The sequence below is a fragment of the Miniopterus natalensis genome, chromosome 15 (genome assembly GCF_054644295.1).
Source record: "Miniopterus natalensis isolate mMinNat1 chromosome 15, mMinNat1.hap1, whole genome shotgun sequence".
Taxonomy (NCBI): domain Eukaryota; kingdom Metazoa; phylum Chordata; class Mammalia; order Chiroptera; family Miniopteridae; genus Miniopterus; species Miniopterus natalensis.
This window is the reverse complement of record NC_142095.1, coordinates 28318624-28340481: the sequence shown is the minus strand read 5'-3', so window position 1 is coordinate 28340481 and position 21858 is coordinate 28318624. Positions and strand designations below refer to the sequence as shown.

At 44.0% G+C, this 21858-nt stretch overlaps 1 long non-coding RNA gene and 1 pseudogene across 1 annotated transcript; both read left to right on the top strand.

Annotated features, from left to right (window-relative positions):
* The first annotated feature begins 6694 nt into the window (after positions 1 to 6694).
* On the top strand, positions 6695 to 20918 carry LOC107532632 (uncharacterized). The gene is made up of 2 exons (XR_015715705.1): positions 6695 to 7185; positions 20426 to 20918. It is a non-coding gene; the product is annotated as an uncharacterized LOC107532632 (long non-coding RNA).
* Positions 14709 to 15953, top strand: LOC148091427 (rRNA-processing protein FCF1 homolog pseudogene; annotated as a pseudogene).
* Positions 20919 to 21858: the final 940 nt, after the last annotated feature.

Below are 21858 nucleotides of genomic sequence, written 5' to 3'. Positions count from 1 at the left end.
CCCCCTATCTGGTTAATGCCTTCTCATTTTTGGGCATGCAACTCAAGGATCACCTATAGGCCCATTCTGCCTACCCCTCCCCCCAACATGCCCAGGTGGTGGGGCCCCTTCTCTGTGCATGCATTCATCACAGCACAGTAGGCCCTGGGTCCTACTCTCTTTTGGTCGGCTGTCTTCCTCTTAGACAGTCCCCTGAAGGTAGGCACTATGTCCTATTCATTGGGTTATTCCTAGTGCCAGGCATGGAGGAGGTGCAGAAAAACAATTGCTGAAGGAATGAATGAATGAATGAGTGTTTACAGAGAGGGCAGTGACCCGGTCTGGGGAAATTCTGCCCAAGGGCCTTTGTGGAGCCCTGAGGGCTGAGCCTTTTGTAGACATGGATGGGCATCACAGGGAGGGTGGCTCTTCCTGGCCTACAAGGTAGGGGATTTGTGTTTTCTGTTTGAGACATTTCTTGCATCATCTCAACAGTTTCTTTGAATCTCCTTAAATACCTCCAAGGAAGGATGCATTTTCTCAAGATATAAAAAAGAGTAATTTAAGTAAGTGGAAGGAAAATGCATTTTAATTGCATTATTATACTAATTTATGTCTCCTGCCCCCCTTGAAAAAGTGCTTTTTCACAGTGCGGAAGCACATTAGGGTTGGAATTTGAGACTAATTGTTTCAGATGGCTGCTGAGAGACAATGGGCTTTGCCTCTACAGCTCTCAAAGCAGGTGGGCAAGCAGGTCTGTTTTATTCTCTCTGCAAGGCCAGGCAGAGTTTCAAGAGCTCAGGGACCACAGCTGCAACGTCTGTGCTCCAAGCACCGTGTCTGGCACATAATAGGCGCTCAGGAAGAATTTGCTCCATGGGCACATGAGTGAATACTAGAGAGGGGTAGGGCTGGAGGTAGGACTGAGCAGGATTCAAGATGGTTGGGGGTTTTCTGCAATGACATGCTGTGCGATCTGGCTGTAAGGAGAGGAGGAAATGACCGAACATCTGCTGGCCTCCTCCAGGCTGCTAGGTGTGGGGTGGCCACTGGACATGCTTTCTTGCTTAATCTTCGCAGCCACCCTGTGAGGTAAGCCCAGTTTGCAGATCAGCAAGTTGAGGTATCCAAGGTTTCAATGTGCAGAGGGCTAGAGTCAGTATGAGGAATGGATTCCAGCATTCAGGCTCTTTCCTCCTCCCCAGTCAGGCTCTTTTAAACAATAACTGTCACACATTGAACACCTACTATGTGCAGGCACTAAACTAGACACTCTGTATGTTATCTCAGCATCTGACACATTGAGGGTATCACGTAAATGGAAGAAGTTACTGTTAATAAGGATCCTCACAGGAGGTATTGCTAACTTTTGAAGGAGGTATTGCTAACTGCCACGGTGTAAGCCAGGGCTTGCCAGGCTTTAATAGAACACAGGTTCTGGTTCAGTCCCAACGGGGCATGGCATGAGATTCCGCACGTCTCACAAGCTTGATCATGCTGGTTGCACACTGAGAGGGGAAGGCAGGTAACAGAGCTGAGGCTCAGAGGGAGCAGCTGAGTTGCTGAGGACACCCAGCTGGATGCCTCTCACATTCTCTTGCCTCTTAGTTTCCCAGACAGGTGCCCGCAGCCCTGAGGGCACAACTCCAGGGCTGTGCTGTCCACATGGTTAGGGCACTCTGCATGGTGCGGGGAGGCAGGCACAATTCTAGGCCAGATCCGTCCATTTGCTGAACTGCTTCTCTGTTTTTGCCTAGTTGTTGTCTTCTATTATGTCATTTTTTGGTTTTCCTTCTGGTAAAAGCTTTATTGAGACATAATTCACATACCACATCATTTACCCATTTATAGTGTACAAGCCAATAGTTTTGAGTGAAGTTGCAGGGTTGTTCAAGCATCACCTCTATCAGTTTTAGAATATTTCTTCACCCTGGAAAGAAACCCTTCACTCTGCAGCTGTTACCTTCCAACCCCTCTAGCTCTACGGAACCAATATTGTACTTTCTATCACTACTGATTTACACATTCTGGACATTTCACATAAATGGAATCATATAATATGTGATCTTTTGTGATTGGCTTCTTGCATGTAGTATAAAGTCTTCAAGGTTCACCCGTGTTGTAGCACCAGTACTGCATTCCTTTTTTTTGAAAAAAAATACATCTTTATTGATTTCAGAGAGAGGAAAGGAGAGGGAAAGAGAGAGACAGAAACATCAATGATAAGAGAGTCCTTAATCGACTGCCTCTTGCACGCCCCCGACTGGGGATTGAGCCCACAACCCGGGCATGTACCCTGACCGGGAATCGAACCCCGATCTCCTGGATCCTAGGTCGACGCTCAACTGCTGAGCCACACCTGGTGGGGCATGCATTCCTTTTAATGGCTGAGTAATATATCATTATATGGATCTATCAAATTTATCCATTCCTCTTTAATGAACATTTGGGTTGTTTTCACTTTTTAGCTATTATGAATAATGCTACTATGGATATTTGCATTCAAGTGTTTGTGTGGGCATATATATTTTTCCCCATTGCTTTTTTCAGAGATAGTGGAAAGGAGAGGGGGGGAGAGAGAGAGAGAGAAAGAGAGAGAGAGACATCGATGTGAGAGAGACACATTGATTGGTTGCATCCCACACTCTCTCCATCTGGAGCCAGGGATCGAGCCTGCAACTGAGGTACATGCCCTTGGCTGGAATCGAACCTGGGACCCTTCAGTCCATGGGCTGATGCTCTAACCACTGAGCAAAACCAGCTAGGGCAGGACATACGTTCTAATTCTCTTGGGCATAATACAGCTAGGAGTGGAGTTTCTATGTCAAATGACAACTCCACGTGTAACTTTTTGGCAAACTGCCACACTGTTTTCCAAAGTGGCTATATTATTGACATTCCCGCCAGCAACAAATGAGGGTTCTGATTTGTCCACATTCTTGTCAACACTTGTTATTGTGACTTTTTTATTGTAATTATCAGAAAGTCATAATAACAAGTGTTGGCAAGTGGTTGTGAAGCGGACATCACAGTATCTCAACTATTGAAACGTAAAAATTACTTGTAATAAAGCTGCCCTCCAGCTGTACTGTGTTGACCTCCCCTTCTTTCCAGGTGACAGTAGCTGCCCCTCATCAACATCTGAACTAGATTATACAACTTTTTGGCTGCTTCTACATCTTAGAAGTATCTCCTTTCCGTATTAAAGACTTAATCCTGTTCACTTAAAAATGCAAATTCATGTTTGATTGTAAACTCGCTCTCCGCCTCAGAGCTGTGTCTCCAGATGTATTTTTGGGGAGAAAGATGGGGGAGTGGCTGTGTCATCAGCCATCATACTGAGGCAGAGGAGTAAGAAGCCAGGAAAGTTCCTTATCAAGTGGAAGGGGAGACAGACAAACAGCTGATTCAAACTGGCCTCACCCAGCACCCTGACTCACCTGCCCCCTTCCCCCTTAGGCATTAAATGCTTAGGACAATGAGGTTCTGATCAGCATCAAATAATCTTAGGAACAAAGCCTCAGGTCCATTGAGCACAGAGGCAGAGTTTTGGTCAAACTAGAGATAACATCTAGGCCTCACCTGTGTTTCAGCTCCAGGCCCAGAGAAGCAGCAAAACCAGATAAAATGACGCCATAGATGACATCAGGACCTGATGCAATGACCAATGACCCCTAGTGCCAACCAGTAGAGACCACGACCCTGACCCTATATGCTCATTTTGATGCATTAGCATATTAAAGGACACACTTGGAAAGCTGATGAATATTGTATTGAGATCCTCTCCTGGGACCTCCCCTACAATTCTCACCTTTAGAAAAGAGATAAGCACCTTAAGACAACAGACCCAGTGCAAGTTCTCCCTGGAGCAAGCCCATGCCTTCTTTCTTCAGGCATGTATCTTTTCTTTCTTTCTCCTAATCTCTAAGGGTTCTCACGAGACTTACTACCAGGGGAACAGCAGACAGTGGTAACTCATCTTGGGCTAACCTCTTGAACGTCTCTCCAAGGGCCCTTTTTTGGCCTCTATAACTTGTTTTCTGAGTCCATGCAGCCCAGCTGGCTCACTTCTTCTGCCTGTGTGACTTTCTTTCTAAAAGGCCAAGGCAGCTCTCTGAGCAGCCTGCTTGAATCTTCTCTTCAAGTGTACTTTTGTTTTGCATGTTAAATAAACTTCCTCTTGTGCTAGAGTTCTTTGTGCTCTGAATTCTTTTTCCGCTGATCTCAAGAACTGAGGTCCAACATTGCCGCTATTAACCCCTCCGTCTTCTTTTCTGTTCTATGTTCTGGCTTCTCTGGTGGGGCATAAGAAGGCACCTGTCTCCTCACTTGGTGGGAAAACTGAAGGCATCTTTGTTGGTCAATGCTGGTTTTCCCATCAACACAACTGGCTTTAGTATCTCTGTATGGAGAACACTCAAATGCAGGCTGTCTTGGGGGTGCATCACTGAGTCCTTTTGGGGGGCCTGTGGGATCTCCTCATTGTACAACTTCCTAGTATTGGAGACCTGGCTCCACTTGATGGCTTTTCCCACCAACCCTGAGACCCTGCCCAGGCAGCCCACCTCACAGTTCCTTCCCATAGAGGTCTGCAGCTTTGGTCACTCCTAATGGAGTCTTCCTCCTTGGTTTTGAAGGGGTTCAGAGCAGACCTTCCCAAGATGTGCTACTTTGGCATGTGGATTATTGTGAACTGAAAGCAATCAAGACCCTGCGGGCCCAGATTAAACTTTTACCTCTCCTTAAAGATTTTAAATTGAAGGCCTTGCCCATAATAAGACTAATTACCAGAAATAGCTTTTTATGACCTATCTATAGGGCAGGGAAAACTTCTAATTACTGAACATCTGCTCTTCTATTCGTCCTGTGAATGACCTTCTTCCCCCCCTGAAACCTCAAGTGCCTTTCCTCATTTTTAGCTCAGGATGTCATATAAAGGGTGGACAAAAATAGGATTACAACTGTTCATATGGGAAATAATACAATAATTAATAAATAATAATACAAGAACAAACTCTATGTTTCATGTACTCACAACTGTAAACCTACTTATGTTTACCCCTGTATACCTCATTTTACCTTTCTGTCTCTGAACCTCTCAGGTATGTGTGGTCTCCCTCCATGTATGTGAGGTCCCCATATGCATGTATATAATTAAATTTGGTTATTTTCTCTTGTTAATTTGTCTCATGTAGATTTAATTATTAGACCGGCTGAAAGAACCTAGAAGGGTAGAGTAAAATTCCTCCTCTCCCACAGTCTCAGCAGAGTAAATAAACTTGAAAGCTGGGGAGGGATTAATTAGCCTCTCTCTTTGGTCACTGTATGTGCCCCACAGCTGAGGACCCCACATGTCTCATTCCTTTTTCTTCTTCCTCTGACTGGGAGTGGGTAGGAGAGGCAAGGATGAGGTGAGTAGTGGAACCCTTGAACTGAAGGCCATGTGAGGAGTGCTGGCCCCACTGCTGGGGACTTTCTGAACTGAGAATGTGGAGAAATTTATTGCCTTTCCCTCTTAGTTTTGGATTTCAATGGTGAAACCAAGAGAAAAGAAAGAATCCCACCGTACCTCATTACTTCCCATTCTATGGGTCAGGGAGGAGGCCTCCTAGTGCACCTGGGTGGGGTGAGGAAGAGCTATTTTCAGGAAACTCAGGTTAGGCAAACTAAGTAATCAGTGACCTCCTTGGTTGTAAATGTGAATGACATTCAAATGAAAATGCATGCAAAGCATTTCCGAGATGGATGTCATGAGTGTGGAAGCAGACACAGAATGTAGGTACCGGTGATGGAGAAAGCCCTCCAGGTCAGCCCACCACACTCATCTTGTACTTTCTCAGCACTTGCACACCCAGCCTGGACAGGATCGGTTTGCGTTTGCTGTTTCATATGCCATTTTTCTGGGTCTGATCACAGGGGCTAAGAGCGCTGCAGCTGGATTCATGCGTCTGACTTCAAATCCCTACTCTTTCCTTTCTGGCTCTGGGGGCTAGAGAGAGTTGCTGAACATTTCTAAGCTTTGGGGTCCTATTCTGTAAAATGAGGATATTAATACTGCCTACCTCATAGACTCGTGGGGACTGAAAAAAAGGTCATGCATGTGTGCTATAACAAAATACCATAGACTGGGTGGCTTATAAACCACAGAAATTTATTATTCACAGTTCTGGAACTCAAAGCCCAAGATCAAGTTGCCAGAAGATTTGGTGTCTGGTGCCTGCTTACTGGGTCGTAGATGGTGGGCTTCTCACTGTGTTCTCAGGTGGTAGAAATGGGGAAGGAGCTTCCTAGGACCCCTTTTATAAAGGTACTAATCCCATTCATGAGGGCTCCACCCTCATGATCTAATAACTCCCAATGGTCCCAGCTCCTAATAGCATCACACTGTAGGTTAGGATTTAACATTTGAATTTTGGGAGGATGCAACATTCAGTAGCAATGTACCTTCCTTGTAGTTTATACAAATTAAGTGTTTGATTCTTTCTCCCCTAGCTTCATCACAATTTGCTCTCAATGAGTAATTTAATACATGAATTAAAATCATTGCCTCTTTAATTGCAGAATGAAAACGTATTTCCTGGTGTAGAGGAAGCCAGTCAGCAGTGAGGAGAGAGGCTGCGTGGAGAAGTGCGATGAGTGCTCTCAGAAACTTCTTGCCCTGGCAACTTGTCTACCTCTCCCAGCATCACACAGAGTCAGCCTTCCACCCAGGGCCTCCGCCTGATCACACAGACCACACCAGAAGGGGCAGAGATGCAGGAGGAGACCTCATGCTTGAAGATGCCTGGTTTAGAGCTATCTTAAAAAATTCAAATATAACTCAATTCAGGCAGTATAATAGTTACAAGAAGGACACCTTTAAAAAGCTCTGTCTTGTGTTTAGATCTAAAAAGTAGTGGAAGCATTTTTAATTTTGTTTAAATTTATTATAAACTTCTTCAGAAGGAAGATCATAAATTATAATTGCCCATTGCAGAAACCAAGACCGCTGGGATTTTATGGTTTGGAAAACCCAGAGAGGCAGGAAAAGAATTTTTAAATGTTCATCTTGAGTTAACATCTCAACATCTCAATTTATGTTAAGTCATAAATGCAATTAATGAACTATGAGTATCTGCTACTCTTATCAAGTTTTACAACGTTCTACAACTTCCTTAAACAAGTTTCACACTTAGACATCTATGCAAATAACTGGCTGTCATTTGGGTGAGTAAAGATAAGCTCTGTAACACACAAAAGAGAATGTGGCCCGTAAGCACAGAGCAGAGTGTGGTTTTGTCTTGTCTTACTGAGGACCTCACCTCTTTTAATCAACCGGCTAACCAAAAGCTCTTTGTACAGTTCAAACACTTGAACATTCACTTTTCTTATCATTTTACAGACAGAATCTTAATTAAAAGTGCTTCTGGGTCCTAGGAAATGGTTCCATAGTTTCCTTTCAGTTAGATATGATTTTCTTATTAGAGGGAGAGATAAGTTCTCATTTTTGTATCAGCCTTTTCCTAGTTCCACCCCAGCAGGCCCTCAACAAAACCAGCGTGGGGCCTGGAGTCTTTTCTGGAATCTGGGAGAGGGCATCAGGTCCAGCTATCGAGGATTCTAGCTGCTTTCTAACTAAGGGCCAGAGTCTCAGATGCCTTAGTGACAACACAGCCAGTGTCGCCTCCCGCCCCACCGCTCTGCATCGCTCAGGGTGGCAGGCTTCTTTGCCATCTTCATTCTATGAGAGGGGAGGGAGTTTACGAGTCATGGTTCAGTCCGATGATGCCTGGGGCCTGTTCTTCCCCCACCTCCCCCCTCCCCCCCATCCTGCCAGCTTCTTCTTAGCAATGCCCGGCTCCGTCTCTGTCCTTACTTGCTTTTATTTCTCTGCATCTGAAAACGACCAGGCTTGATCCCAATCCTCCCCTAACCCACTCACGGGTCTGCTTATTGTCTCTGAAGCCACACCCCGTTACCACCATATGTTTCATTGTCAGCGTCTGGCCTGGAAGGAGGCAGGTTCCCCACATGGGCAATATTGATAGTCACGTATCTCATGTATGACACACGCTCACGCTCTCTCTTTGTCTACATAAACACACACATTTAATCTTAAATAAAAAATATTAATATATGGGAAAATATAATGAGCATAATTCCATTTTGCATCTTCTTTCTTTGTTTAATTGCTTTTATCTTTAGTAGTTAAAACATTTTTTTTTCAAGTTGGGCCTGAAGTGGTAAACTCAATCCTTATTTGTTTGAAATACCCTCACTGTGAGCTGGCCTAGCTGAGTACAGTGCTTCAGGCTGACAGCTGTAGTTTCTCAGCATTTTGAAGATACTGTCTCATAGTCTACTTACCGTTGTTGATGCTATTGTTGATGTTGTACCAGTAAAGTTATTATTGTTTTGTAGGAAATCTGTATTGTGTAGACCGTACCAGTCTAATTGTTATTATTTTGGTGGAAGTTTGTCCTTTATCTCTAGTTGCTTGTAAGGTTTTCTCTGTGTCTTGGGTGTTCTGCAATTTTGCTGTGATGCCTCTAGGTTTAAATTTATTTAGCTTTATTTTCTTCATACTCAAACTATTCTTAAATCTGAGAAGCCATGTCTTCCCATCAATTCTGAAAAATTCTTAGCCATTATTTCTTATAATATCTCCAGACATTATCTCCATTCATTCTATCTTCTCTGGAAATCATGTTAGAAATGGGTGGACATTGTCATTGTGCCCCTAGCTCACTTAAATGCTCTTTCGTATTTTTATATCTTTTTATGTCTTTGTGCTGAATCTGTGGAATTTCCTCAAGGTTGTCTTCCAGTTTATTACTTCTCTACTTGTCTAGTGTTATTTTGCTAAATCTGTTTCAAGTTTTTAAAACATTGTTTCAATATTTGAATTTTTAAAAAAGCTTTATTGAGACGTGGTTTATATACTGTACAATTTACCAATTAACAGTGTACAATTATGTGGTTTTTAGTATAAATGGCTGAATTTTTATTGCTCAGGTATTTTATTTGTTTATTTAAAAATTTTGCTTGCTCTTTTTTTTTCATAGTACTTTGTTCTCTTATGATACCAATTCCTTTATTTTGGAGTTATTATTTTATTTTAATTTGTATTTTATTTTTTAATTCTCACCTGAGGGTATGTTCTATTGATTTTTAGAGAGATGAAGAGGGAGAGAGTGAGAGAGAAACATTGATCGGTTGCCTTCCGTATGATTCCTGACTGGGTGTCAAACCTGCAAACTAGGTATGCGCCCTACCAGGAACTGAATCTGCAATCTTTTGGTGTGCGGGAAGACACTCCAACCAACTGAGCCACTCAGCCAGGGCTCGGTTTATTATTTTAAACACACTTATTTATAATCTCTATTATGTTGTTCTATTATCTGAAGCTCTTGTGAGTGTAAACATCATTCCCCTTTAAATTGCATATATTTGCTGAATTTCACTTAGGGGGGGTTGGTTCCTCATTTGAGTTTTAATTTTTAGCTTATCCCGAGTGGATAGTTATCTGTTGGAATCATCCACAGTTTGGGATAAAACTGTGTCCTTCTGCAATGGTTTTTCATTCACTTCTGTCAGGGGCCCTAGGGATATTACCAGCTTGTAACAAATTTCTATGCTAATTCACAGCTTGGGGTTTCCTGGATTATACTGATTGTGTAAAATTTAACTTTAAAGCAATGTGAGGTATGGGGCTTTGATTATAAATTCGCAAGGGAGGATTTTTATTCCCATTAAGATCTCAGACCAAGGCTGACAGGTGTCCTCTTTCCCCCCTGTACTTGCAAGTAGATTTTTTCCTACTCTACTCTGTCACCGAGAGCATAGTCCGTTGATGGTCTTGGCTTCATGTGGGCTTCTAAGCTTCACTTCCTTACTTTACTTAGGCTGATAGTCTCATCTCATGGTGTCCTCGGATGACCATTAAAACTCAAGCCTGTCTTAACCACTTTTGCATGCATGTAGCAGGTGCATACAGCAGAGTACAATACATTTTTAGCGTAGCTGTTTCTTTATCTAGGTGTTCACGACAAATGACATTGAGGACTGACTCATGCTCAGGAAGAGCCCCTAATGTGAGTCCTGTTAGTTATGTAAGTGTAAGTCCCTCAATGACCTGGTGAAAGGGCAGAATAGGGCCAGGTGTGACCTGATGGAGATGAGCCTCATCAATGCTTCTTGTATTCGGAGCTGATTTGTATTCAGAGAAAATGTATGCAAATTTGTATGGGGGCCAAGGAGTCTTCCGTGGGGAAGGCATTGAGATTCTGGTCACTACCATTAAGAGGTTCAGCTGTACTAGACCTTCTCTGATGGATTGGAAATGATCTAATCTGAGATCTTTCAGTAAGACAAGTGACATGCTCTGGATTGTCTGGACTGGTGACCTGAGCTCAAAAGAGGTGTCTAAGGTATCACAGAGGAGCTATTTCTGACATAAGGTATGACTGAGGTGAGAAGCCCTTTATGACCCAGCCTCCCTTCCGTTAAAGTTATAACGGAGGAGTACTGTGCACACGTCAGCATCACCTAAATGACTGCAACATGAGAACAAGCATAAGTGCCCCGATGGCTTGTGTAGGGAACGGGCACAATAACAGCATCACCCCTGCAGAGGACAAGGGTCCACTGATTGTGTGGGGCCAGTTGTTAACAGCAACCTTGCAAGGCAGCAACACACTCAGTGACAAATGGAAACTTGGGCTTTCTTGTGGAAGGTCAGATATTCCAGTTCTCATTCCACCTGGCCTTCAGAAGTGGAACTGAAACCCTTAGGTTGAATAAACTCCAGTGGTGTGGTAGACTCTCGGGAGCTTGGATAACTAAAAACCACTCACGGCTTGCTTTTCTCTACTGTAGAGGGTAAAAAGTGAACTTAACTACTTCCAGCTTCCCTTGCAGCTAGGGGTGGGTAGTCATGTGATCTAGTTCTAGCCAGTAGGATGTAGGCAGAATTCCCATTTCAAGTGACAAGACGGAATTTCTTTGCTTTTTGCTCTTCTCCCTTCTTGCCTGGAAAGAAAACAGATTTTCTGTGACCATGAGAATGAATCACAAACAAGGATGCTGAGCCAGGAGCCTGGATCCTTCAGGATATCTCTGAGCAGCATTCCGGCCCTGGCCTGTCTCACTTTGGGTTTCTTATTAGGAGAGGGATACACACCCCATTTGTGTAAGGCACTGTTGGTTGGATTTCCTGTTGCTTGCAGTAGAACCCATTCATTTTTTTAAAAATTAATTTTTAATTATAGTTGATATACAATATTATATTAGTTTCTAGTTATACAACATAATGATTAGACATTCATATATCTAATCCGGTTATCACCATGATAAGTCTGGTAACCATCTGTCACCATATATAGTAATTATGATGTTGACTGTATTGCTTATGTTCATCACATCCCTGTGACTTACTTTCTGATTAACTTATTAATTTATTAATTTATTAATCCTCACCCAAGGATATTTTTTCCATTGATTTTTAGAGAGAGTGGAAGAGAGGGAGGGAGGAGAGTAGAGAGAGAGAAAGGGAGAAATATCGATCTGAGAGAGACACATCAATTGGTGGCCTCCCACAAATGCCCTGACTGTTCCAGGGGCTGGGGATTGAACCTGCAACCAAGGTAGGTGCCCTTGATTGGGAATTGAATCCTTGACCCTTTGGTGCGCAGGCTGACACTACACTCTAACCACTGAGCCACACCAGCCAGGGCCCCTGTGACTTATTTGACTTATCCTATAACTTGAAGTTTATATTTCTATTCCCCTTTACCCTTTTTGCCCACCCTGCCACCCACTTTCATCAGTTAATTCTCTGCATCTATGAATTTGTTTCTGTTTTGTTTCGCTTGTTCATTTGTGTTTTACGTGCAATAAAACCCATTCTTAGGTGCCACAAGGGAGAAGCCTAAGAGGGCTCTAGGCACTGTATTATTTAATAACAAGACTTGCAGCTGCTCAGTGATTAATTGGAAAAATGAAAGAAACGTGCTCGTGTTTGTAACCTCAGCTGGTGAAGTGGATCAGGCAGCTTTGGCATTATCTTGTCATTCCAAAAGTGGCACTAGGACAGAAGCTTGGCAGGTGTGATCCACACTAATACCCTTGGAGATCGAAGCCCAGAGATAGTCATTGAGGGATTTTCTAATTATAAAAGTAATACAGGCTCATTGTACACACAGTGGAAAGCACAGCAAAATCTAAAGAAAAAATTATTTGGACCCCCCCCCGTGGAACATTCTGATGCATTTCATCACGGTCTTTTTCCTGTGTGCAAGCGCATGTCCGTACTCACACTTTTAGACTTTTTGTCTTTTTCCTTAGGTTTCCATTGAGGAAATCAGGACAGAAGCTGGGATTATGGTGTGCGGACTAAGGACAACCATTTTGTTTAGTAGACAGTAGGCTGTGGTGTAACTTATTAGCTTTCACTTTTTAAGGAATGAGAAGAGAGAGAATCCAAGAAGGCCAGGGAAGGCCATTCAAAGACCACGGATGGCAAAGTGCTGCCCTATTTCCAGGCCCGTTTGTATCTCACTAAGACCCTTCTCTGTGGTGACCTGTCCTTAGGGAAGCCCTGTGACCCACCAATATTGTGTCATTCTTCAGGGTGAGCCAGTCAAGGTCAAGGTCTCCTGACAGGCCTCAGAGGGATGCTCAGCAGCCAGAGCGGGGTCACCTGTGTCCCTTCCTGCTGTTTGGGGCCCCAGAAGTCTTGGAGGAGAAGAAGGGGTGATGGGAAGGGAGGAAGGGAGGAAGGGAGGAAGGGTAACAGTCATGGGAAAGGCAGAGCACTGGAGTCGCCTGGCGGACAGTTTCTTCCAGCCCCACACGCAGCCTTGCTCTCCGGGCTCTGCGTTTCTGTCCCAACAGGGTGTTACTGAAACACACATGGGGATCGACTTCTGCTTCTGCTTCTTACTAATTGTCACTTGGCAAGTTCTTTGAATTTCTTGAGACTCTGTTTCCTTTTGTTTATCATGGATGACAGATGCGGCCTTGACGGAGCTACCTGGGGGCAGGGTGGTGGTGAGAACCTGACACCTGACCCTCCCTGGGCTGGTAGGGACACCCGATAGGAAGCATTAAAATACGCCTTTGCTTTACGGGGAATTTGGCAGGGCCGTCTGTTTGCCCAGTCCTTCACCAGGGGAAGCGGGCTCCGTCTTCTGACATGACTGGCATAGTTCAGTTGGGGGGGGTACACTTGTCTGCTGCTGTCGTTATGTACAAGGCCGGTGGAGAGAAGAAACACCAGCACTGCAGACCCTCTCACAGCTCCTGCTGCTGGAAGGCGAGGGCCCGAGGGCTGGGACTGATCGACGGGAACGTAGCTGGGCTCCGGGAACCCCCAGACCAGCCTCCTGGACATCACCACGACTGTCTCTCTCTTCACCTCTTGTTATTGCTCCTCTTGGCTCCTTTTGTATATATGCTTCATTTTCTTTCTGCAAAGTGCTTTTCTTCACATTCTAAAACACAGCAGCCAGCACCTCTGGAGAGTTATGTCACAGCCTCTGTGACGCGGTCGCTTCTCTGGTCCGAATTCCAAGATTCCTCACTGGAGGAATGTGAATTAGCCACACCTTGACCAGTCTCCTTGGTCATGCAAGAACTCTGCACCCCTCCACTCCCAGGGTTCTTATGGATGGAGAAGTGGGTGGGGATTTAGAATAAGGGGTGCCAGTTGGCATGAGGGAAAGGCTGGAGCCTCCAGAAAAAGGTGGGCAGTGAGAAGCCCCCAGAAACACCTGAAAATAGCACATGATGAGCAGGAATGTCTGATAGTCTTAAGCTGTGTGCTTTGCTGGGATGTCACACTACCCTGTCTCCCCAGCCATACTGCAAGGCTCACCACATGCTCTTTAATGCCTGTGTGAGTGATTTGGGTGAAATAAAAGGGTCTGCATTTTATATCAGGACTGGTGCCCAGCAGAATGGGGAGAGAAGCTGCAAATGGTGAGGTGTTTGTGTGAACTCACTGGAAATTTAAAAAAATCTTGAAACGAGCACTGGGCTTTCCATAGAACAAGGGGAAGTTCTTGAGCCAACTTTAGGTAAATATCAGTGGATTGGGGACTTCAGCTGACATTTGTGTTAGTATGAAAAATGGGAAAGACACCATCACAAATAACAATTGATGTAATACATAGAGTTTAGAGTTCAATAAACATGCAGTAAACAATCGCTCTAGTCTCCCTCGCCCACCTTGTTCCCCGTAGCCAGGGACGTGACTTTGAATGCTTCCTAGGATTTACTTTTATGTAAAGAAAACTATTTTTGAAAGAGTAGAGTTTTGAAAAAAGACGGACCCAGATTTTCATCCATTTTTTCTCCCATTTTTTCAAGAAATTTATTATATTGTTGAGAGTATTACAGATGTCCCCCATTTCTCCCTCTTTGCCCCCCTCCACCCATCTCCCACCCTACCCCAGGCCTTCACCTGTCTATTTTCTGTGCCCATGGGCTATACATATGGTTATAAATTCTTTGGTTAATCTCTTCCCTCCTTCCTGCTTTTCACCCATTTTTGAGTCTTAGCTATCTGAGTAGATTCTACAATTTACTTAACCTCTCAAACATCAGTCTCTGCATCTTCATCATGGGAGTAATGATGCCCACCTCAGGGTGTGGGTGTAACAGGTGAGAGAAGGCATGTGAAGCAACCCAGTGCCTGACGCCCACTTTGGTGCTCACTAAATGGTGATTCCACCCCCCTCCTGTGTTTCTTTCTCATTTCCTCAATTTCACTACAAGCTCCTGAGGGCAGAAGTCATGTTTAATAATGTTTTATCTTTCTAAGGTACTCTAGTATTTGCAAAGGTTTTTTTCTTAGCCCATATCTTCCATTTGATTCTCATAATAGTGATCTTGTGAGGCAGGTTGAATAGGTCTCATTTCTCCCACTTTAAGGAGGAGCCGATGGAGGGATGCTTAGCACAGAGGCTCGAGTGTGTCATTGCTTCATGTTTGGTGAGTGAATGTTGAACAAGATCCACATGTGTAAGCACCATATGACTAATTGCTGAATCCATCCATTTGTTAACTTATTTAGTAAATACTTATTGAGCACCTGCTATGTACCTGTCTGTGTGCAACAACAAAAATCCTTGCCCTTGTGGTGCTCACCTTGCTGGGAAATGAATGAATAAATTAATGACCAAATGAATTGAGAAGACAAGCAGAGGGAGCTGCTTGGATGCCAGTTACTCTAGACGGAATGTTCGTGTCCCCATTAAATTCCTATGTTGAAACCTAACACCCAGTGTGATGGTTTAGGAGGTGGGACCTTCGGGAGGTGATTAGTTCATGAGCATGGAGCCTTCCTGAATGGGATTAGTGCCCTTATAAAAAAGACTCCAGGGTAATTCCGAAAGAAACAAGAGTGCGGCGTAAACATGGGGAAGCAAAAGAAAACAAAGATGTATGCGACCATGAAGCGAATGCTTGGTCTCAGAGATCAGAGGCTGAAAGAAAAGGCTGGATTAAAACATAAAAAGGAAGATGCCGGTGCACTCAAGGAAAGAGAAGTCCCCCAGCACCCCTCCTGCTTATTCTTCCAATATGACGCACAGCTGGGCCCCCCTGACCACATCCTGGCTAATACAGACTTTATGAACTTTTCCACCAAGGCCGAACTGGACTTAGTGCAGCCGCCGATGGACTGTCTCTGTGCCAAGTGTATCCCTTGTGTAATGGCTGAAATTGAGAAGTTGGGGCAGAAGTATCCAGTGGCTCTAAGGGTCGTCGAGGATCCAAGATTTGGGCGATTACCACGCACACACAAAGGAACGCATGCAGGTGACCGCTTAGTACAGAGAGCAACTCAGCACAAGTGTTGCATTGTGGCCACGGTTAACCGGGACCTTAAAAGAAGAGTCAGGAAGACCCCTGGAGTGTCCGTCATGGCCAGTTCTAAGCACAGGTACGACACTGAGCAGATGCCAGGTGATGATGGAGCCCTTTGGTTCTAATTCTTGAAAGCCAGTGTTTCTCCTTTTTCCTTCAACCAACTTTCTCTGTCACCAGTTTACTAAACATGCTACAGCATGCATGATTATTCCAGTCACCCGTTTGCTCTGTTATGCGCTGAGTATGGTTAAATACACTCACTTTTTGATATTGTTTTGAAAAATAAAAAATAAAGGAGATGCCAGAGAGCTCTCCTGCTTCTCCCACCATGTGAGGACACAACAAGAAATGGTCATCTATGAACCGGGAAGCAGGCTCTCACCAGCTACCAAGTCTGCTGACACCTTGATCTTGGACTTCCCAGCTTCCAGAACTGTGCAAAATAAGTGTTTGTTGTTTAAGCCCCCGAGTCTATGGTGGTCTGACATGGTGGCCCAAGTAGACTAAGGCATCAGTCTTGGATATTTCTTTTCTGACCTTTGAAAAAGGAACTTTTGTAGAATTTTAGAATGATAGATATGGACGGGACCTTGGGGAACATCTAGTTTCATGGGTATACTTTTTAAAGCCTGAGAACACAGTGTTCAAATGAGAACTCACTACAGACAGCCAATTTATAAAGCAGATACAAGAAGTGCTTCTTTGTATCTAACTCCAATTCATTAAAATGTTTTTTTGACTTTGAATCTTGTCCAGGCACCATTCCACTTCTGCACTTCTCTCACAAAACCTGAAAGGGTGTGCAGACATTCTGTCTCCATTCTTTACCCTCCCACTCCCTCTCCCACCCACTTCTATGTGGATGTCATTTCTGTTCTGCACGGAAACTGCTCTTGGCAAAGTTCTCCAAGATCTCATGGTGCCAAGTTCAATGGCACTCTTCTGTTGCCATCCTGCTTGACCTCTCAGTGACTCTGACTCACCTGCACCCTGTCCTTTGCAACCTCTCCCTTTCTGTGTCTGGAATCATTCTCCCCTAGTTTCCCGCCTGCTTTTCTGATCATCTCCTCCCATCTCTTCAGTTGGCTCTCCTCTTCTATCTTTATGTTTTGAGTTTCCTAGGAGTCAGTCTTACGTCTTCTCATGTATCTCTATAGTCACTCCCTAAGCAACCTCATGAATGCCCTTGGTTTTCAATATCATTTTGATATATTTTAAATTTCTGTCACCAGCCCAATTTCTGAAGAACCTCAGATTTAAATATTCAACTGCCTGCTTAATACTTTGATATCTTATAGTCAAGTTAAGATTAGTTACTCAAAACTGAGCTTTCCATCTGTTTAATGCCAACTTGCCCTCTCTTGGTAAATGACCTCACTACTCAGCCAGGAAGTCCTCTGCGATTCTTCCCAGGCCCTCAAACCAAGCATCCAACCTCACAAGCCCTGTCTCTTTCCTCTTCTTAAATGTATTTCTCATCTTTCCAGTTTTCCCATTTCTACTGCCACTACTGTAGTTTCAGCCACATCAACTTTGCTGGAGTATTGCAGTCACGGCCTCTTACCCCAATTTCTCCATTTCTATTCTTTTAAGATATAGATTATTTATGTATGTATGTATGCATGTATGTATTTATTTATTTAATATGTCTTTATTGATTTCAGAGAGAGGAAAGGAGGGGGAGAGAGAGATAGAAACATTAATGATGAGAGTCATTGATTGGCTGCCTTCTGGACACCCCTGACTGGGGATTGAGCCTGCAACCCGGGCATGTGCCCTGACTGGGAATCAAACAAAGATCTGCTGGATCCTAAGTTGATGCTCAACCGCTGAGTCACGCCCGGCCAGGCAGATACAGATCTTTTGAAAGTACTCTAAGGTGTAAAGATTCTTTAATGGCTTTGCAGTGCCTCAGAGTAAAATCTGTACTCCTTTCCAAGCCATGGCGGGTCCTATGTGTGGATCCTGCCTATCCTGCAGGTGTGCATCTATCTCCCCTCACTTTGCCCACTGGGTTCAGGTCACTTTGGACTTCTCTTAGTCTCCCACACAGGACAGAGTCTTTCCTGTTTCAGGGCCTTTGCACACACAGCTCCCTCCTGAGCCTGGAACCATCTTCCTCTCACACTCCCTGGTTAGCTCCTTTTCAGTCTTGATCACAGCTTCATGGCTCCTCCTCTGAGAACCTTCTTTAAACATCCTATCTGAATAGCTCCCCAATTTTCTATGTCACTTCACCTTGCTGGTTTCCTTCATGGCACTTGTCATAATTATTTACCTGTTTACCTGTTTATTGTCTGCCTCTGTCCCTAGATTGTATGCCCATGAGGACAGGGGCCACGTGTGTTTTGGTTATTGAAGCTTACCTAATGCAATATATACTTGTTGAATTGATGATAATGGGTGAGGTCCAAGCCAGAAGGTTGGCTTTCTGGCCTTGGTTTGTTGTGGCCTTCCTATCAGTGAGTATAGACACTACTGTTCTTGGTTGCCAGCAGCTGTTCTTATTCAGTCTAGAAACACGCCTGGGTGGGAGTGGGCAAAGCATGTCGACCTGGCTGGCCCAGCGATGGTTCTCCTTGGCATGGCCTCAGATGTGGCCCAGGGATGGGCATGCGATCCAACCCTGATCAACCAGAGGGCTTCTCCAAGATTCTGCTAACTGAGGCTGGCAGGAAAGTCTTTCCTCGTTAGCTGTGAGGCTATAAGGATGCTGGCTTGGAGCTGCTGGCCCAAGAGAACAAAGCCAGAGAGGCAGAGATAAGAGTCAGGGAGGGAGGGAGCCCTGATGGTGTTGGAGTCCTGGGCACAGGCATTCAGGCCAGGTACCACTGCCTTTCCTGGTCATGCCTGTCAATCCCCTTTTTTGGGTTTCGGTTTTCTTTCCCTTGCAATAGCAGAATAATGAGCCTCGGTTCTCTTACCTGTCAAATCCAGTTAATGGTGTTTAACCAGTTTGATTTAGGGAGTTCCTGAGAGGCTCAAAGGAGAGGCTGTCCGCAGAGGTGCTTTGGATCCGTCTCTGTGATCGGAGGAGTGTGCATTTTCTATTCCTGGAGCAGTCTGCCTCCTCCCTCCCCAAGGAGGGTATCTGCAGTTAGCATGAGCGCCTAGGCTGGGTAATTTAGGAGATTATTTTGAGTGCAAAGGCCTCAGCTCCTGTCTTCGGCAGCTCCCTGAGCATGCTCCGACCCTGGAATGACCACGTGCTGTTAGCTCATTACCCTGACATTTCCCGTCCTTGACACACATGCACAGGGAAGTCTCGAATATTGAGAAGCAAGCTTCTTCTGGGTGAGCGTAAAACCCTTTTCTTTTCTTTTTTTCCCCTTTTGAGCTGCAGGGAGGCTTTCTTCTTCATTACCAGCGTCACACGGAGAGCTTATATGCCACTGGCTTTGATCTAAAACTACTTAAAGTGAAGGCAGCTGCCTTTGCTAAGCAGTCTCACCCCAGGTACCTGCGGAGTGGATAATGAAAGGCAAGCGGTTTGCCCAGGGCCCTGCTGGGGAGGGGGCCCTGCCTGCTGCACAGCAATCGGCTGCCTGAGGTCCGCTCCTCACTTCTCCAACCTGTGTGTCTTGTCTCCAGCCACCCCTCCCTGCCATTCCAAGCATCTGAGACCTCGGCGTCCACACGAACTTGAATTTTTTCTTTCATTGTTACATGTGTTGAAGCCTTCACTGTCATCTCATTTCTATACTGTGGCTGCTCCCTTCCCAGGAGTTCAAAAGTGCCTGACACCTCCCAGCTACCTGGCGACTGTCGTCCAGGGGACTTACAGCTTCTGAGCCCCAGATCCACGTTCTCTCTAACCAGCCAGTTAGTCTCAGCGGCCTCCTGTCATGTTGAGCACAGGTCTAAAGTGAGAGTCATTCTGCCACCTCTCCGGTTTCTCCTCCAGCCTCTTTATTTCTCATAGCGCCCCATCCTGCTGCCCAATTCCAGGCTCTGACCTTCACACTCATCTTGGCCCTTCTATTTAACTTGCTCTGCAGACCCAGGCAGCTGCCCGTTTCAGCGATTCGTTGATTGATGGTTTCATCCAACCCCATTGCCAAGGACTCTGTCAGGTTCTTACAGTGCCAAGGAGACAGAAAATAGAGCTGCTGTCTCCTGGTCTATTGCTTGGACCACTGAGGCAGAACAGCTGTGCCCCTACCCCAAGGCCCGATTAAAGCTCCCTAAACTGTTTTTTTTGGTATGTGTGTGTGTGTACTTTACTCTTCTGGCAAAACTCCATCGTGGCTCTGCATTGCCCATAGAATGAAGTCCAACTTTAGACTAGAACTGTGCTGGCCAGTGTGGCATCCGATGGCCACATATAGCAACTGAGCACCCAAAATGTGTCCAGTCTGAGTTGAGATGTATGATAAATGTATGCTACATACAGAATTTCAAAGACCTAGTACAAAAGAAAAATATATGAAATGCCTCATTAGGTTTTTAATTAATTACATGTTGAAATGATCATATTTTAGATATACTGGGTTAAATAAAATATTATTAAAATTAATTTTTACTGAACATTTTTTAACAGGGCTAAAAAAAAGCTAAAATTAATAAGTGGCTTGTATTATATTTCTATTTTCAGCACAGGTCTGGACACATTATCTCGTATTTTCCTCATGATAGGCTGATACAGTTTGAATTATGGAACTGTTTTACTGATGAAGAATCTGAGGGCCGGAGAGGCATGAGATAATGGATGGGAAGTCAGCACCATGAAGCCAAGCCTCAGCAGAGTCCTGAGCAGCATCACATTCATGATCCCGCATGCCACTGTCCTGTTGTCTCCCTTCCGCCACTCCCCAGGGATAAGATATGGAAGGGGCAATAAAATCGTGAAAGCCTGACTAGACAGGCCTGGCGCTGTCCAGGACTCGCTGTGCGATTATTTACACAGACTCACATGTCCGGTGAGCTCGAGAGGAGTACCCTGATCGCCTGGATCCTAGGTCGACGCTCAATGGCTGAGCCACGCCTGGTCGGGCTCTTCTAAAACTTTAATAGTTGTAGCTCTTACATTTAGGTCTGTGATATATTTTAATTTTTGTATATGTGTGAAGTAAAAGAACTAACTGAAATATTTCTTTGGTCTGTTTTCCTCTTTAAAAAAATTAATTTCACCTTTTTATCTGATAATGTCGTTTTTTTTGTTCTCTAAATTTTTTCTTTCATTCTTAAATTATTTAAGCAAGATGGTTAATTTATTTATTTTGATTTTTATGTTCTATTTGTATAATTTCACTATTTGAAAATTGTTCTGAGTATTATTTTAGTCCCATCCTTTAGATGTTGGTATGTAAATCTTTTATACATTTTGTTTTCTAGAAATTCTAAAAACTCAGTTTTCATTCCCTCTTTGAACCAGAGATTAAGAGTTAAAAATTTAAAAAATGTCTTTTCTGATATTATTCTTAATTTCTAACTTTATATTGTGACCAGAGAATATTGTCTGTTCATTTCTATGTATTAGAATCTAGTACTCTTTTTGTGTGACTTTAATGATGGCTGGTTTTCATGTTTATTCCAAGGGCATTTCAGGATATTGTGTGCAACATATATCAATCGGGTCTACTTAGTATTTATGTTACTTAGGTCATTTATATGCTGATTTAATATTTTTATCTACTCGATCTGTCATAGATAGAGAGAGGAATTAAAATCTCCCTACCACTGGCCTGTTTTTAAAAACTTGTTTCTCCTTGCAGGCGCTATAATTACTGTTTTTTGACTCTTGCTTCTAAGGTCTCTCATCGCATAGATATTCATAACTATTATGTATTCGACCTAAGTTGTACCCTTTAGCCTCATAAGCAGTGCCTTTCTTTGTCTCATTTAATGTCTTATGCTCTGAGTTTAACCTTGCTCGATATTTACATTATGCACTCTGCTTTTTTGTTTGTTTGCCTTTCCTGTTTTACCTTTGCCCATCCTTTTATTTTCAACTTTTCCGAATCACAGTGTTTTTTGTGTGTCTTTTATACATGAAGGCTTAGCTTTGCTTTGTGATGGACCTGAAAT